We start from the raw sequence: 10980 nt of genomic DNA, 5'->3' as shown, positions 1-10980 counted from the left end.
CTCGAGGCTGGAGCGGAGAGGACCAACGAGCCCTCCCTACAGCTGCCAGCCGGCCCCTCCTTGGAAAATTCTGCCTGCACCCGTGATGTTTGGGTCCATCTGCCTGTGTGTCTCACCGGAGCCTGCCAGGAACCCAGAAGTGACGACAGGGATTTCTGGCAAGCAAACGTTGCAAGGCCAGTTGGCCCCCAGCCAGAGGGAAGGTGCCAGCTGGGGAGGAGGATGTGCCAGTGTGGGAAATGCAAAACAGCTTGGGTTTCTGACCCCTTTCAGCCCAGGCCCCTCCTCTTCTCCTCCCCCAGCCAGGCCAAGCCCTTGAAGACTGCTTTCTTCATACAGTCAACAGGCACTTCAGATGGGCTTCTGGCCTGGCAGCCGCCTCCAGGGCCGGGAGCTGACACTCACCCAGGAACCCCATCCATCGGGCTGCTGGGAAAGCCTGGAAATGTGTTCAGTCAGGAGTCGGGGCGCCTGGGCTCCACGTCCTTGATTTCCGTCTCTGTGACTTCAGGCAACTTGGCCAAATTCTCTGGTCTCAGGTTTTTCATCTGAAAAATGAGGGATTGGGCCACATGACCCTGAAGTCTTTTCCAGCTCTAAATCTGTTAGCCTTAGGGCCCTCTTCCTTATTAGATCATTTCCAGGACAAGTTTTTGCTGAGTCCCTTGCCCAGATAGACTAGCTCTTGGTCTCCTCACAGCCCAGCTTTCTGATTCCCTAGCCTCGGGTAAATTGGGAGAAGTGGATCAAGCATCACCTGCTGATGTCCGTGGAGTTGTGAACAGATCCAGCCATTCTGGAGAACGATTTGGAACTATGCTCAAAAAGTGATCAAACTGTGCATCCCCTTTGAATCAGCAGTGTTACTGCTGGGCTTCTATCCCAAAGAAATACTAAAGAGGGGGAAGGGACCTGTGTGTGTGTGAGAATGTTTGTGGCAGCCCTCTTTGTAGTGGCCAGAAACTGGAAACTGAGTGGATGCCCATCAGTGGGAGAACGGCTGAATGAATGGTGGTATATGAATATTAAGGAATATTATTGTTCTGTGAGAAATGACCAGCAGGAGGATTTCAGAAAGGCCTGGAGAGACTGACAGGAACTGATGCTGAGTGAAATGAGCAGACAAGGAGATCATTATACACTTCAATAACAATACTATATGAGGATATATGCTGATGGAAGTGGAGATCTTCAACATAGAGAAGAGCTAATCCAATTCCAATTGATCAATGATGGACAGAATCTGCTACACCCAGAGAAGGAACACTGGGAAATAACTGTGGACTACTTGCATTTTTGTTTTTCTTCCCAGGTTATTTTTATCTTCTGAATCTGATTTTTTCTTATGCAATAAGAGAACTGTACGGATCCACACACATATATTGTATTTAAGATATACTTTAACATGTTTAACATGTACAAGACTGCCTGCCATCTAGGGGAGGGGGTGGAGGGAGGGAAGGGAAAAGTTGGAACAGAAGTGAGTACAAGGAATAATATTGTAAAAAATTACCCATGCATATGTTCTGTCAATAAAAAGCTATAATTTAAAAAAAAAAAAGAGGAAAAAAATCACCTGCTGAGGACCCCCAGTGGCTAAAAGGAAGCACAAGGATCCCCAAGCACCTCTTGAGTATGTTCTACTCTCTATGGAAATGCTCCATCTGTCCACTCCCCCAATACCCCAAACGATGATTGGCCCCTCAGTGTGCCTCCATCTTTTCCTCATTTTCTCCATCAATCCTCCATCTTTGCTCATTTTTCCCCCCAAGGACTACTGAGGTCTTTTTGTGGGAAGAGGGTCTCCCATGAGTCCTGGCCCAAGCAGTGAAACAAAAAAGTCTGAGCTTAGAAAGCAACATGGGAAAGAACTGTGAGATAAGACACAGGCTAAATCTGCCAGTTAAAAGGGGAGGCTTAGAAAGGCCCCCTTGAGATAAAGATGGGTCATGGGGGAGGGGGAAAGAGAAGCCAAGCCCAGAACTCCCCCCCAAGTCCAAACAATGGCCTTTTCTTTCCCACTCCCTCATTTCCTCCCTTTCGCTAATTCCATTCTTCCCTTACTTCCCTTTCCCTCATGCTTCCCTCCTTTCTATCCTTCCTTCCTCCTTTTTTTTCCTTCCTTCCCTCCTTTGTCCTCCATGATTCCTTCCTTCCCTTCCTATCCTTCCCTTTCTTCTCTCCCTCATCTTCCCCACTGCCTTCCTCTCTGCTAGTGAGGTTGCCATCCACATTTGGGAGGCTCCAAAGGAGAGTGTTCTAGAGAAGAGCTACTTGACTACCCAAGGGAAGGTCTATAGACTCACTGTGCTGACCTCATTGTGGCAAGTCTGTGAAACCTTGTCGGTCTGCTAGCCATGCTAGGAAAGTGGATCACTTCTATTTGAATTGTCTTAAGAGGATTTTAAAGATCACTTAGCAAGATAAGATGCTAGGTTAGGACATCCTTTCTCAAACTAACCTGTGAAGCCTTGAGATTACTGGAGAGAGCACAACTCTTACTGATCACGTCGTTCAAACGCCAGCCTTAGAGTTATTGCCTAAAAGACTGGAGAACTCACACAGGGAAAGCACTTACCTGGTGGTCCGAAGAAATGACATGAGAACATTCTCTCTGAAGAACTTTAGAACGGTAGTGGAACATAGTCGACACTAGCACAGGACCACCCATCATGGAGTGTCCCGAGCAGAGAAGCTGCTCTGCTGTATGAACAAAGCAGAATTAAAAGAAATGCGAGCTGTGCAAATTTAGAGACCTCTCTACCCTAGATGTTCATATGGACTATTTGTGGCTGACCTCTGGTAGAGCATTTCTGAGTTTCTATTGATCAGCCACTGTGGGATACACTGGAACACAGTGATGTCATTTTGGTCTTCAAAAATGAAAAACAACAATCAACCAACCTCATTCCTTTTTTCTCCCTTTCTTCCTTCCTCCCTTTTCCCCCCTCCTTGTCTTCCTTCTTTCTTCCCTTCATCTCTCCCTCCCATGATCCCGGCTATTTTTCTTGTCTAAGACGTAGTTCCTTCTCTCCTTCCCTCTAGCAAAACATTGCTCTCATGGGAGACTCTAAGAGCAACTTCAAGCCTTCCCCCATAGATTCTATCCTGTTGATCCCCTGTCAGTAGAAACAGCCTAGATTCAGTTCAGGGCAGCCAAGAATTTCACCTATGGATTCTCCTGTATGTTTCCGTATGGCTGATGGGGTAGAGGTTGTGGGGATGGGGAACAAATAGGAAGTGACTCTGCTAGGTACCCTAGAATCATACCAGGGTATCTTAGCTTCATATCAGGTCCACACTAACCTTGGACTTTTTTTGCTTTTATTTTATTTATTTTGTTTTTAATTGTGAAATAAAATAGGCACTTCCATAACAAAGTAGAATTATTTTAAAAGATGATTGCAATGAAATTGCAAATTTATCATGTACAACTTGTTATTCCTTTTAAATATGTAATAAAGTTATCACATAAATTTCTTTTTTCTTCCCTTCCCCCACCCTAGCCTTAGATGTTTACCATTAGACACAAGTGTGTGTGTGTGTGTGTGTGTGTGTGTGTGTGTGTGTGTGTGTGAAATCATTCTATTTATAAGTTCTTTCTTTGGATGCAAATAGCATCTTCCTTCACCTGTCTTTGTAGCTAATTTGGGTATCTATAATAGTCAAAATGACTTAGTTATTCAAAGATCATCAAGCTCATCATTTCTTATAGCACAGTAGTAGTCTATCACAATTATATAATCATACCTTATTAAGCCACTGCCCAACTGATGCTCATCCTCTCAATCTCCAGTTCTTTGCCACCACAAAGAGAGCAGCTATAAATATTTTTGAATACATAAATTCTTTGCCTTTTCCCCCTTATCATCTCAGTACTATAATTCCAGATTACTCTCCAAAATGGCTGGATCACAAAAGGAACTATCCCAATTTTTTTCCACATTCCCACCAACTTTTCTCCTTCCCCTTAGATAAAGTTTTGCCAATCTGATAGGTGTAAAATGGTATTTCAAAGTTGTTTTAATCTGTATTTCTCTAATCGTTAATGATTTAGAGCATTTTTATTTGACTATAAATTATTTTGATCTCTTCAGCAGAGAACTACTTGTTCATATCTTTTCACCATTTATCACTTGAGGACTGACTTGTATTCTTATAGAATTTACAAGATGTTTATGTATTTGGCTTAAAGACCTTTATCTGAGAATCTGTCTATAAAAATTTCCTTCTCCCCAGTTTTTTGCTCTCCTTCTGATTTTGAGTACATTTGTTATATTTGTTCAAAATCTTTTTAAAAAATATAAGCAAAATTACCCACTTCACTCTTTAGTTTTTTTCTCTTTTTTATTCATAAATTAACCATAACCTAACCATAAGTCTGATTAGTACTATTTTCTATGTTCAAATTTTCTTGTAATATTTTTCTTTATATCTAAGGCACGTATCTATTTTGACCTTATCTTGGTAAATGGTGTATATTAGTCTATGCTCAATTTATGCCATACCACTGTCTAGTTTTCCCAACAATTTTTGCCAAATAATGAATTCTTATCCCCAAAACTTGTGTTCACGCTTGCAAAATACAAAGTTACTGAATTTAGTTGATGCTGTAAATTGTATTTCTGCTCCATTTCACTGATCTAGTTTTCTATTTCTTAGTCAGAATCAGAGAATTTCGCTAATTACTGTCTTATAGTTAAACCTCCTTTATTGACCCTTTCATTAGTTCCTTTGATATTCTTGACTTTTTGTTCCTTCAAATAAGTTTTGTTATAGTTTTCTAATTCAGTAAAATATTTTTGATAATTTAATTGGGATGGCATTGAATAAATAAATTTAGGTAAAATCATTTTTGTTATATTGTCTCTGCCTATCCAAGAATAATTAATATTTCTCCAATTATTTAAATCTGGTTTTATTTGCACAAAGTTTTTTTTTTTTCCTTCATAATTTTGTTTATATAGTTCCTGGGTTTTTTTTTAAGTAGGTATTTGCTCCCAGGTACTTTATACTGTCTGTTATCTTAAATGGAGTTTCTCTTACCATCTGTTCTTGCAGGGTTTTATTTGTAATATATAAGAATGCTGATGATTTATTTGAATTTACTTTACATCCTGATACTTTGCTAAATGTATTATTTTTTCTTAGATTTATCTAGTTCTGAGAGGGGAAGATTAAAGTCTCCCACCATTATATTATCTATCCCCACCTATAATTCATTTAACTTTTCTTTTAAAAATGTAGCTACTTTAGAACTTGGTGCATATAGGTTCAGTATTATATTGCTTCATTGTCTATGCTACCTATTATCAAAATATAGTTACTCTGTTTATCTCTTTTACTTAAATTTATTTTAGCCATAACTTTGAGATCGTGATTATACTCCTGCTTCTTTTTTTTTTTTTTTGCATCAGCTGAAGCATAAAAAATTCTATTCCAACCCTCCATTTTAATCTGTTTTCTAGTTCTTAAATGTATTTCTTGTAAACAGCATAATATTGGATTCTGATTTTTAATCTTTTCTGTTGTTTCCATTTTATGGGTGAGTTCATCCCAATTACATTCAAAGTTGTAATTACCATTTGTCAATTTCTCTCCATTCTATTTTTTAAACCCATTATTGTCCTTCTCAGCCTCTCTTTTTATTCTATCTTAGCTATCTTATCCTCTCCCTAACCTTCCTATTTCTTAATCTGCCCACCCTTTTAAGAGTCCTTCCCTTAAAAGGACTCTCATTTGCAAAAAATGTTTGTAGTAATGTTTCATATAGTAATAATGAACCAGAAACTGAATGGATATTCATCAGTTGGAGAATGGCTGAATAAATTGTGGTATATGAATATTATGGAATATCATTGTTCTGTAAGAAATGATCAGCAGGATGATTTCAGAGAGTCCTGGAGAGATTAACAGGAACTGATGTTGAGTGAAATGAATAGAACATTGTTCATGGCAACAACAAGATTATGTCATGGTCAACTGTTATAGTTATCTCTTTGGTACAATAAGGTGATTCAGGTCAATTCCAAAGGTCTTGTGATGGAGAGAGCCATCTGCTTCCAGAAAGAGGACTATGGGAACTGAATGTGGATCACAACACAGTATTCTCACTCACTGTTGTTTTTTGCTTGCTTTTTTTTTTTTCTTTTTGATTTGACTTTTCTCATGCAGTATCGTAAATGTGGACATATATATGGAAGAATTGCACATGTTTAACATTTAACATTGGATCACTTGCTATCTAGGGGAAGGGCAGGGGAAGGGAGGGAGACAAATTTAGCACACAAGGTTTTTCTTTCTTTTTTTTTTTTTTTTCTGGGATGAATTTTATTTTATCAAATAAAATATTTTCTTTTTTTTTTAATTATATGTATATATATATATTTTATAATATTATCCCTTGTATTCATTTTTCCAAATTACCCCCCCTCCCTCTATTCCCTCCCCCCGACGACAGGCAATCCCATACATTTTACATGTGTTACAATATAGTCTAGGTACAATACATGTATGTGAATATCATTTTCTTGTTGCACAATAAACATTAGAATCCAAAGGTACATGCAACCTGGGCAGATAACACACAAGGTTTTTCAAGTGAATATTGGAAATTATTTTTGCATATACTTTGAAAATAAAAAAGTTATTTTAAAAAAATCTCTCCCTTATGCTCATCTCCACCTTCCTAAATTTTAATCTATACTTATCTAAGTTCCTCCTTTATCTTCTCCCCCTCCTAAATCTTTATCAATACCCTTTTCTAAAAAAAAGTCCCTCCTTTATTTTGTTCTCTAGTTCTCTTACATCTTTATAAATTTAGATATGTATGCCATTTTAGATGTAAATGTTATTTTCACATCCCATGAGAGTAAGATTCCAGCACTACCAGCCCTCCACCTGCTTTACTTTACCTCCACCTTCACCTGCTTCCAGAGCATCGGTTCTTCCTTTTTACCTTTACCTTCCTAATTTTGTTTTTTAGAATCATTCCAACTTACTCAACTCAAGCCTGACCTTTCTTTCAAACTACCTTAGTAAAGATGACAATCTTAAGAATGTTGATAACATTTTCACATATAAGTAATCAGTTTGACCTCAATGAGTCCCTTACAATTAGTCTTTATTGTTTTCCTTATATTTCTTTTGGATCCTTTATATCAAAATTTCCATTTAGTTCCAGTTTTTTTTTTTGTTTTGTTTTGTTTTGTTTTTTTGGTCACAAATACCTGAAGATCCTTCATTCATTAAATTTCCTTCATTAAATTTCCTTTTTAAAAAATATTTATTCAGGATTATACTCAATTTTTCTGAGCGTTATTCTTTGTTGTAATCCCAGCTTGTGAAATACTGATTGTATCTCTGTGGGGTTTTGTTATTGTTATTGTTGTTGTTGTTGTTGTTGCTGCTGGCAATGTTTTTTCCTTAATCTCAGATCTGTGTACTCTGCATCTTTCTTGGGCTCCATGAAAAGTCCTTCATGGCTCTCTTAGAAGGGAGTAATCAAGGTCTGTTGGATCTAGTGGACTCTTTCTCTCAAGCATCAAATAGTCCAATTTATCCCATAACAAATCACTCAGTTTTAGCTTCTACTGACTTGGATTCAGACTCTATGCATTACTTATCCAATCCATTGCTCAGTGCAAGGGTTGGGCTTAATAGAAATACAAGCTGGCTTTACCAGGCAGGAAGTTCGTCTAGTGGGCAGCTAAGCAGGTGGTTTCACTTCTCTGGGAAGACTTGCATTTTCTTGGGATCAGAAGCCCCAGAGCTAGAAAAGACCTTTGAAAACTGCAGAGGATAAGTTGGATGAGAGTCAATGCTCAGATGATAGATTATTGCATATTGAATCAGTTCATCAGATAACTATTACTTTCAATTACATACATGTCTATTCATAGATATTTGTAGTATTTGTTCTATTGATCTAGAGAGAGAGAGAGAGAGAGAGTAGAGAGAGAGAGTGTAGATGAGAGAGAGATGAGAGGAGATGAGAGAGAGAGAGAGAGAGAGAGAGAGAGAGAGAGAGAGAGAGAGAGAGAGAGAGAGAGAGAGAGAGAGAGAGAGAGAGAAGGATCTATTTGTACAAAAATATTTATAGTAAATTTTTGTGGCAAAAAAAATTGGAAATTGAGGGTCTGCTCATCATTTAGGCAATGGCTGAATAAGTTGTGGTATATGGCTGGAATGGAATATTATTGTGCTATATAAAAAATGACAATCAGTATTACTTTAGAAAAACATGGGAAGATGTACATGAACTGATGCATAGTGAAATAAACAGAAAGAGGAGAACATTGCATACAGTAACAGCAACTATTTGATGGAGAATTGTGAATAACAGCTATTATCAGCAACACAGAGATCCAAGCCAATCCTAAAGGACTCATGAGGAAGACCTAAAGGACTCCAAAGAAAAAACAGACATCTGAAGAAGGGAGGAGGGAGTGGGGGGGGGGGAGATTGAATTTGAAAGTCAAAACTTAAAAAAAAAAAAAAAACATAAAAGGGGCAGCTAGGTGGCACAGTAGATAGAACTCCAGCCCTGAATTCAGGGGGACCCAAGTTCAAATCTGGTCTCAGACACTTAACACTTCCTAGCTCTGTGACCCTGGGCAAGTCACTTAACCCCAGCCTCAAAAAAGCAAAACAAACAAACAAACAAAAAAACTTTTTTTAAAGAAAATGTTGAGGTCAGCTGAACACTGGCATCAGGAGGACCTAAGTTAACACTTCTTATCTGTGTGACCCTGAGCAAGTCATTTAATCCCAACTGCCTCAAAAAAAAAAGTTTAAAAATTGTTTTAATGTGTAATGGAAAAAATAAATTATTAAAAAAAAAAAAAAAAGACTGTTCTCTGTTATCCAGTATTTTGAGTCTGTATTCCAGTCCTGTGTTATGGGGAAATCTGACTAGCTGCCTTACCATGACTAACAAAAATTAAACAGAACAGGACCAAGGACAGATCCCTAGGACACTCCATTGAAGACCTTCTGAACTATTAACAATTAGTCTTTTGAGTCTCTCTGGTCTTCTAACCAGTTCTGAATCCCAGTAGATTGCCCTTTTTCTCTAATCCCTATCTCTCTTCCTCTCCATCTTCTTAAGAGTAGTCTGAGAGATGTTGAAATCCAGGCAAACTACCTAACCAGGGCATTTCCTGTATCTTCTCTTTTAGTAATCCTGTCCCAAAGAGAAATGAAATTTGACAGGGCCTGCCTGTCAAATCATCCTCTCCCTTTTCCTAGCCCAACTCTCTAGCCTGAGCCACCCTTAGGCCTTCCCCAGTGCCAGGCCTGAGACCACCAATCCTTTACCACTTCAGCAGCTCTCTTCATGGCCAGCCTCCAGGGGAAGGGCTGGCACCTGGGGGGCACATGGCATCTGCCCAGAAAAGATGCCCATGGACCTGGCTGAGTGAGGAAATCTATTTTGATTACTAGAATCCCATAGCTTTGGAACAAACAAGTGATTACCCTACTAGAGATTGCCTAAGAGGCCAAAGCCCCACCCAACCCTACTCTGGTTATCCCTGGCTGCCTGAGTCCATGAACTTGAACCAAGTTTAGGGACTGGTAGCTGCATCAACTTTCTTCTGGACTTTCAGTTTGGAAATTCTTGGCCCCCTGTGAAAAGAAATACTCTCAAATACCCTCAGTCCCAAGCTCGGGGAGGGTGGGGTAGGACAGAAACAGCTGGGAGCGTTTCCTCCCGACTCTGGCTCTTAAAATTCCATTGAGTTTAGTCCGGAAGGAGACTGACTCCTCAGCTCGGAGAAGAGTTAATATTTCCCTGGAAAGAGGCGGAGATCCTTGTGCAGAACGGGGCCTTCCCATTCCTGGAACTGTGAGGACATTCCTGCCTTGAAAGGATGCCTGGGAAGGGGATGAGGAAAGGCAAGTCACACGCAGGACTTGGTCTTACCTCAACTCACTAAGCACGTCCCTCCCCCTCCCCCCCCAAGACTATATCGAATCTTACACAGAGAAGTGCTGGACAAGTCTTTTCAAAAGGAGGAATCAGGAAATCTGCCTTTTAGCATCCAAGGGTTCAGCTTCATTCCAGATTCAAATCCATGGATGCCTTTGCTTGGAAAAAGAGCTTTTCCTTAATCGGAGAAAGCTTTCAGAGGCCACAGTGCAGGGGCCTCTGCCCTGGAGGCCGAGAGAAGGGTTAACAGGCTGGCTCTTACGCTCCCTTCCTTCCCAAGTGATCTCAGGCAAGGTGAGCTCCCTTTTGGGCCTCCTGGGCTCCGGCTATTAAATGAAGGCTTCCTCACAAGCTGCCCTCTCACTAAAACCCTGAGATCTGGGCAAAGTCTTGGGCAAGGGCGGTCCAGTCTGTGCCATTGGATAGTCACACTTTGGGGCCCACTGAAACGGTCGGCTGGACCTGCGCAATGGCCAGAATCCTTTGGGTTCCTGCAAAAACGTGTCCCTGACATTAAAGTGCACCCACTGGCAGCTTGATGATCATTCAAGATTAGCAGAATTGGGTCTTGGGGACCACAGTCAAATTGCTCCTGTGACAGCGGCCCCTACAGCCCAGCCTGCCATGGGCTTCCGGAGGTCCCCGGGTTGGAAGGGAAGATGACTGGGGCAAACTACAATTTGTTGGGAGGGGGAAGAGATATAGGTGGTTTGAACTGCATTTAAAGAAACTTAATTTAACGTTGAATTAGCATTTATATAGCACCAACTCTGTGCTGTAGTAAGCACTTTATAATATCTTGTAGACCCTCCAAACCACGCTGTGAAGTAGATGCTCTTATTCCATTTTACAGTGGAGGAAACTGAGGCAGGCAGCAGTTCAGTGACCTTTGCCAGGGTCAGGAAGGTTAGGAAGTTTCAGATCATATTTGAGGTGAGTCCAGGCTCAGAACTCTTCCCTCTGTGCTGGGTGGAGGATGGATTGGTGAGACCCGGGAGGCTGAGGTAAGGATGGGAGAGGAGAGCGCTCTTGGTGAAAGGAGGCAGGCT

Source organism: Sminthopsis crassicaudata, chromosome 2 (assembly GCF_048593235.1).
Source record: "Sminthopsis crassicaudata isolate SCR6 chromosome 2, ASM4859323v1, whole genome shotgun sequence".
Lineage (NCBI taxonomy): Eukaryota > Metazoa > Chordata > Mammalia > Dasyuromorphia > Dasyuridae > Sminthopsis > Sminthopsis crassicaudata.
Note: the sequence above shows the minus strand (reverse complement) of the source record.